Source organism: Quercus robur, chromosome 8 (assembly GCF_932294415.1).
Source record: "Quercus robur chromosome 8, dhQueRobu3.1, whole genome shotgun sequence".
NCBI classification, from domain to species: Eukaryota; Viridiplantae; Streptophyta; class Magnoliopsida; order Fagales; family Fagaceae; genus Quercus; species Quercus robur.
Genome location: NC_065541.1, coordinates 6,348,711 through 6,357,135, shown reverse-complemented (window position 1 = coordinate 6,357,135; position 8,425 = coordinate 6,348,711). Strand labels below are relative to the sequence as shown.

General features: G+C 37.4%; 1 pseudogene; it reads right to left on the bottom strand.

The window, feature by feature from the left end:
• Positions 1-863: 863 nt before the first annotated feature.
• Positions 864-3,816, bottom strand: LOC126695752 (receptor-like protein kinase 7; annotated as a pseudogene).
• Positions 3,817-8,425: the final 4,609 nt, after the last annotated feature.

Sequence of the window (8,425 nt, the reverse complement as noted above, 5' to 3'; positions counted from 1 at the left end):
AAACGCATTTCCTAGCGGAAGCCTTTTTTCTTGTGAGTCTTGTGCATTATTCACAGGACTTACAAGTACCATATTCAGTAACTTTTTTTTTTTTTAAACTGAGTTCTACGACACTATTCACACATTTAAAAATTATTTTGCTACAGTGTTTTCTGTTTTCAGTAATAAGCGATATCCAAACAGACCCCTAATGATCCAATGATTATGTAACTTTGTTTTTAGATTGAACTATATTCACAATTTTCTAAACTTATACTAGATTTTCTATAATGGGTTATAAGTGCTAGATTTTCTACTTAGTATTTTATAATTTTATTCTTTGAAAGGTTGAGATCAGTGTCCTAAGCTGGACACATTTGAAAAAACAATTGGCTGCTTTTTTGAATCTTGGAGGCTTACCTGCTCACTTGGTGTTAAAGATTACGGCTTAAACTCCCAGTTTCAGAGAGCGCGTTTAAAATTCTTTAAAGCATTTCCTAAAAAAAAAAAAAAAAAACCTTTAAAGCAACCAAATTAAATCAATGACATGGAGACGAAGTCAACTTTAAGCGTCCTATATCTATGTTTTTATTTATTTATTTATTTATTTTATTACTGCCTTATCTTCAAGCAAAGAGAATTAGAAGTATGTTAGAAAGAATTTTCACAATCTAATCCTTTTAGAGTGCAAATTACAGAATAAATTTGATGAGAACGTGAAGAATTTGAACATGAAGAATTTGATTTTCTTGCCATTTTAAAGTTAAATTATCTTATAAGGAAGTAAAAACAAAGCACATATAGTAAGTTGTTATTGGTAGAATATATAGTAAAACACAAAATTTAGGACAAAAAATTATTCACTCCGACATGAGGAGTCCATAACATCCATTGCAGTCCGAAGATAAAGCAGAAAGAAAGTCCACAAAAGGACTACTAAAATATATAATCCAAGGCAATGCTGGTCCCTTTCTTCACTAAGGCATCAGCACACCTATTGCATTCCCTGAAACAGTGGCTCAACTTTACTTGCTGAAATGAGAGATTAGATGCCTGAATCATCAACAAGAGAAAACAAGGGATTATCAGTTGGAGTGGCATTGGACAAGATATTCACAACTAACTTAGCATCCACTTCAATCTCTACAGACTATAGGCCCGAGAGATAAGCTTTGACAGAGCACATGTCCATCCCTTAAAAGCCCATAATTCCACAGCGAACCAAGGCCAACTTGTCACAGAGACTCAAACAAACAAACCAACTTACAAAATACCCTTAAATATAACAAACATAACATAGAAGCCCAACTAAGCATAAGATCAACCCAACTACCATACAATCTCAAAACAGAATATCCTCAAATATACACACATTTATAAAAGTTGAATGTTACTCTAGAAAGAAGAGAACGACATCATAATTAATACAAGCTAGTATACTATACTCTTCGACATACACCATTCTAACGCTTTGCTGTAAGATAAAGGCTAATAATCTTAGTAGAGAAAAAAAAAAAAGCTGTCACTTTCAACAATACCTTGTAGGAAACATAAAGAAAAATTGTAGAATACTATATATTACAAAATACTTTATTTCTAAGGCAAGATTATATAAAACCATGACACATATTATTCTAAAGAGAAGTTTGTCAAACTCACCAATTAGAGCACCCTTAAATGCATTAATTTCTTCTTTTCCTCGATCTTGGATTATTATGCCTTCTCATCTTTCCTTTTCGATCTCCTTCAACAAACTTTAGAAGCCATTGAGGTGTTCCTCTTTTAAACACAACACATCCCATAGCCAATTCAACCAAAAATCCACATCCATAGCCCATTAACACAACTTTCTAACTAAGTCCACTTGCAAATATCGAATCATTGTCTTCTTCGAATATTAATGGTAGTGGTGGTGGCAACAGATCATTAGTGCTACATTTGATTTGCAAAGGAAGTCCACACAATCCCAAATTGTCATAATATGAGTTGTTTTCAAATGTACGTACCAAATTGCTTGCCTTGAGGTATGGGCCCGTAAGGTTCTTTTGCAAAAGGTTTAGCTTGGCCAAAAATGTTAGACTTGTTAATTGAATAGGAATTTGTCCAGTGAGCTTATTGGAAGAAAGGTCTAAGGACTCAAGTTGTGACAAATTTTCCAATGATGACGGGATATGGTTGGTTAGGCTATTATGGGAAAGGTTGAGCAAGCGAAGAATTATAAGCCCACCAAGTTCTTTTGGAATCTCTCCTTCAAATTTGTTACTCGAAAAATCAATTGTTGTGAAGATAGTTAAGATTCTTTGCAGTTTAATCTCCAACCCTTTCACTGTTAACACCACAGAATCTTGATAATAAGAAAGTTCACCCAAATATTGTGGTTCATGTTTACTATATATCTTCATTAATCATCATGGCATTCAAGTTTTCAAAATAATATCTTGGTAAAAGACCACTAAACTCATTGTGAGAGAGGTCAAGAATTCGTAGCTTAGGGAAAAATATTCCACTAGTGTTATGATTTCCTATAGGACCATAGAATCTATTGGATTTCAAGACAAGAACATGCAGATTGGGAAGAGCCTCCAACCAACAGGGGAAACGATCATTTATCTTGTTATTTCCAAGGTCAAGAACTTCCAAATTTTTACAGTTGACCAAAAATTTGGGCAACAACCCTTCTAATTGATTGCCAATGAAGACAAGAGTTCTTAATAGATAACAATTTGCAAATGTATCAGGGATGGTGCCGTGAAAGTTATTCATTTGCAAATTCATCACCACAAGATTATCACAGAAATTTCCCAAACATTTTGGAATCTTACCACTCAAACTATTATTAGATATATCCAAGAGTTCAAGGAAACTTACATTGCAAATCGTATGTGGGATCTCACCGGTCAGTCTATTGTTTGAGATAAGAAATGATGTTAGAGAAGTTGGAAGTTGCTGTATACTACCTGAAAGCTGATTGTCATTCAGATTAATTGAAATCAAAGACGTGGCTTCTGAAATCTCGGCGGGTAATAATTCACCGGATAAGCGATTGTTTGCCACAAATAACTGTCCAAGAAACTTGGCATTTTTTATATCTGATGTGATTGGGCCATTGATACGATTCAATGGGATATCAATTATGTTCACGTTAGGAAATCCCCAGATTCCAGCAGGAACAGAACCCGGAAGTGAGTTATTACAGACTCTAAAACGATGTAGAGTAGAACAATTAGCGTAACTTGCTGGAATTTCACCGGTGAGATTGTTTTGAAGCATAAGAAGAAAGCGCATAGTGCCTTGCTTGCACATATTCGGCGGAATTGGACCGATAAAGAAATTCTCAGACGCATCAATGCGGTAGAATTTTGCTAAAGAGCCAAGTTCCTAAGGCAGGGCACCTGTGAAGCTGTTCCTGTATAAAGAAAGGTTCACAAGCTTCTTGAACTTGCCAAACTCAAACGGTACTTGGCCAGAGAGGTTGTTCTCAAGTAGATATAGAGAAACCTGGGAGGTGTTTGGTACGTGCACTTGAAAACTAAAAATTGTTGTTTAAAAATATGTGTGGAAATACGTGTAAATGAAAAAGTGTGTAAAAATACGTGTAATGTTGTTTAAAAACTGAAAACATGTGTTTGAGTGGGTGTACCAAACAGGGTACAGGTTGTTCAAGAACCTCCACTTGGATAGATCACTTTCAAGATAGTTCAATGAAGCATCGAATTCCTCAAGCTTTGTGAGGTTTCTCAGACCGATAGGAAGTTTTCCTGTGAAAGAGTTGTTAGGGAGCTCAAGCTCCCTGAGGTTGACTAGGTTTCCAATCTCAATTGGGATTTTCCCTGTCATGTTATTGTAGGAAAGGTCCAAATAGATAAGTTCTTTAAGGTTTCTAATCTCTACTGGAATTGTTCCTTGGCTACTTCAGCCATATAGGTCCAGCCAAGTCAAGTTGGTAAGCTTCAACACCTCTTTTGGAAATAGAAGAGGATTAAAAAGATTATCTCCAAGGCTTAGGTGAGCAAGACCGATCATGTTTTGGAGAGATTTATAAGGGAAAGTATCAAGATCAAGGAAAACACTTAGAGTAGAGCAAGCAATTAGAGCAGAAGAAGCAAGGCTCAACACGTATAGCAGAGGTTCAAGAAGCCATATCTGAAGCTCTTGTAGCTTAGTAGCTGTATTTGTTCATTAGCAATATACGACTTGTAGTTTTAGTATTATTTTCTTTCATTAGTGATCACACGTGAGTAGGTTAGTTGTTTACACGTGAGAGAGGTTGTTAGTTAGTTATTCTAATATATTAGCTTAGCTCAGTGCTCTGTTTCTCGTCTAGCTAGACTTGATGATGTATATAAAGACACAAGCACAAATTAATTAATACAATTTAGATTTTCCCAATTCTTTCTTTTCTCATATGGTATCAGAGCTCCTAGAAAGCTTGAAATTATAGGGTTTTACAGATTTGGGAATCTCTCTTTCATCGTCCACCATTGTTGCTCTTCTCCAAGCTTTCTCAAGCTTTCTTAAAATCTTCTCAAGCTTTTTTTTTCTTTGCCTTAATGGCTGACACAACAGCTAATACCTCTACCACTGAATCTTCATCTTCTTCGCAAGACTCATATAATCTCAATGATCCCCTGTTCTTACATCCAGGAGAAAATCCAGGGGCTGTTCTCACTTCTCAACCTCTGGTTGGAGAAGAAAATTATTCTGCTTGGGCAAGATCAATGAGAAAATCTTTGATTGGTAAAAATAAGCTTGGTTTTATAGATGGTTCTATAACCATTTCTTCTCCACTCGTGAATTCACCAACGGCTGTTCAAGCATGGATTCGTGCTGATAATATAGTTGGTACTTAGATCATCAACTCAGTATCACCAAAACTTCAGGGTAGTATCATTTACAGAGATACTGCTTTTGAGATTTGGACTGAGCTTCGAGACACATTCAGTCAAGGAAATGGAACCAAGGTTTTCAACATCCAGAAGCAAATTGCTGAGATTCATCAGGTAGAACAATCACTCACTGATTATTTCACTCAGCTTAAGGTCTTGTGGGATCAACTCCAGAATCTTAGTCCATTTCCCCAATGCACCTGTGGCAAGTGCGTGTGCAATGTTAATCAGAGGTTGAAGGATCTTCAAATCAAAGAAGCCACAATGAAGTTTCTCATGGGAGTCAATGATGTGTTTTCTCAAGTCAGAACACAAATTTTGCTCATGGATCCACTGCCTTCTATTAATAAGGCTCATTCCTTGTTTATCCAAGAGGAAATGCAAAGATCAGTTACCAATTCTGTTAGAGTTGAATCTACGGTTTTGGCTGCCAAGAGCTCAAGCACAAATCCAAAAGGAAAAGAAAGGCCATTATGCACTCACTGTGGAAAGTTGGGGCACACTGTGGAAAAGTGTTATAAACTCCATGGTTTTCCACCTGGTTACAAATTTAAGAACAGGAATATGATGGCTCATCAAGTTTCAGCTGTTGCAAATCAGTTCCAGGGCCATAATCAGTTCCAAGGCCATTACTTGGCTTCAAACACTGATCATAATCCTACTACAAATCAGTTTCAAGGGCATTGCTGGGCTCCAAATATTGAGTATAATCATGTTGCCACTGCTCAAACACCTGCATTCACTCCTGATCAGTATCACCAGCTTCTGTCATTGATTGGAGCTCACCAAACTTCAACAGTTCAAGAGCCTCACAAGGTTAATGTCGTTTCCTTGCCATCTAATGCAGTTGCAGGTACTGTTTCTTGTTCACCACATTCAGTCTTTTCTGCTGAGGTTGTGAATAGAAAGGCTTTTGGTGTTGAAACTTGGGTTATAGATACTGGTGCTACAGATCAAATAGTTTGTTCAATACATTTATTGACTTCCTTTACTGCAATTTCACATTCTATGGTTGAATTACCTAATGGGGAGGCTGCACTTGTGACTCATGTTGTACAATTAAGCTTTCCTTTCATATTACCCTAACAAATGTCCTTTGTGTGCCTTCATTTTCTTTTAACTTGATATCTGTTAGTGCCTTGACTCATTCTCAACCCCTTTGTCTTGTATTTCTGTCCAATTATTGTTTTATACAGGCCCTTACCTGTTGGAACACGATTGGAATGGGCAGAATGCATGATGGACTCTATCTGTTACAAGAATCTAGCCTTTCTCAAGCTTCCAAGTCTCTTGATGATTTTCTTCTCAAGAATAAGTCTAGTTCTTTCACTGCTTTTTCTTCTTCTGTTTCTCATGCCAGCTTGTATTCTCTATGGCACTCTAGGTTAGGACATCCATCTGATATGAAAATTCATGCTTTAAGTCATCTTTTTCCTTTCTTGCAAACTTGTTGTACCAAAGACTGCATTGTATGCCCTTTGGCAAAGCAAAAGAGACTACCCTTTCCTTTTGAAAATAAAAGAGCTATTCATTCATTTGATCTTGTTCACATGGATGTTTGGGGGCCATTTTCCATTCCTACTACTGTTGGGCATAAATATTTCCTTACAATTGTAGATGATGCATCAAGAGCTACTTGGGTTTTCCTCATGAAAGCTAAAACTGAAGTTAGGCCTTCGATTGTTTCATTTTACAATATGGTACATACTCAATTTCAAACCCCAATTAAGTCCATTAGAACTGATAATGCTTTAGAGTTTAACATGCTTGATTTTTACACCTCTAAAGGCATTATTCATCAACAAAGCTGTGTCTACACTCCACAACAGAATTCAGTTGTGGAGAGGAAACATCAGCACATTCTTGCAACAGCTAGGGCCTTGCAAATTCAGTCCAACATTCCTCTTGTTTTCTGGGGTGATTGCATCCTCACAGCTGTCTATTTGATCAATAGACTTCCTACCCCTTTTCTGCAAAATAAGTCTCCTTATGAGGTGCTTTTCAATCAAATTCCCTCTTATTCTCACCTCAGGACCTTTGGCTGCCTTTGCTTTGCTACTAATGTCAATCCACATATGCACAAGTTCACCCCTAGAGCTAGGAAGTCAGTTTTCTTAGGATACCCGTTCAATATCAAGGGTTACAAGCTGCTTGATCTTCAATCTCACTCTATTTTCATCTCTAGGGATGTCATCTTTCATGAAAAGGTGTTTCCTTTTACTTCACACACTCCTCTTTCTTCATCTGCCTTAATTCCTTTGCCTAGCATTCCTTCCATCCCTCATGCCTTTCTTGATCCTATATCACCTGTCAATATTGATTCCTTTGTTCAGATTCATCATGATCTTGACACAGATGATCAAGCATTTCCTGATGTTTTTGATCATGTTGCTACTGATGTTCTTGATCATGCTGCTTTTGTTACTCCAGCTGTGCATATTGATGGTCCTAGAAGGTCTAGTAGGGTGCCTAAACCTCCATCTTACCTTAAGGCTTATCATTGTAACCAGATTTCTTCAACCATCATCTCCAATCAGTCCCAGTCAGGCACTTCCCATCCTCTTTCTTCTTATCTCTCTTATGCCACTTTATCTCCTACCTACAAATCCTTTTGTTGCTTAATTTGTACCAACACAGAACCTAAGCATTTTTCACAAGCTGTAACTGATCCTAAGTGGCAAGATGCCATGGATGCTGAGATTGCTACCTTGGAAGCCAATAACACTTGGACTGTCACTCCTTTGCCTCATGATAAACACCCTATAGGATGCAAATGGGTTTATAGGATTAAGTATAGGGCTGATGGGGCTATTGAAAGATATAAAGCTAGGTTGGTTGCAAAGGGTTTCACTCAAACGGAGGGCTTAGACTACCTTGAAACCTTCAGCCCTGTTGCCAAAATGGTTTCTGTGAAGTGTGTACTTGCAGTGGCTGTTGTGAAAGGCTGGTTCCTTAGCCAACTTGATGTAAATAATGCTTTTCTTCATGGTGACTTGCATGAAGAAGTATACATGGCTCTTCCACCTGGTTTTCACAGCAAAGGGGAGCATGGAGAACAACTTGTGTGCAGATTAAATAAGTCACTCTATGGACTTAAACAGGCCTCAAGACAATGGTTTTCTAAGTTCTTAAACACATTGATTCAACTTGGGTTTGTTCAATCTAAGGCTGACTACTCACTCTTCACTAGGCAACAAGGAGATTCATTCATTGCCTTGTTAGTATATGTTGATGACATTCTCATAGCAAGCAATGATAAAGGGCAAGTTGATCAATTTAAGGTGGTGTTGAATCAGAAATTCCAGCTAAAGGATTTGGGTGCATTGAGATATTTTCTTGGTTTGGAAGTAGCTAGGACAGAAAAAGGCATCTCCTTATGTCAAAGGAAGTATGCTCTTGAGATTTTGGAGGATGCAGGGCTTCTTGGGTGCAAACCTGTAAAGGTTCCTATGGATCAAAATTTAAAACTCAACAAACATGAAGGTTTATTACTTGATGATCCAGGGCAATATAGAAGATTGGTGGGAAGGTTGCTGTACCTAAGCATCACTAGACCTGAC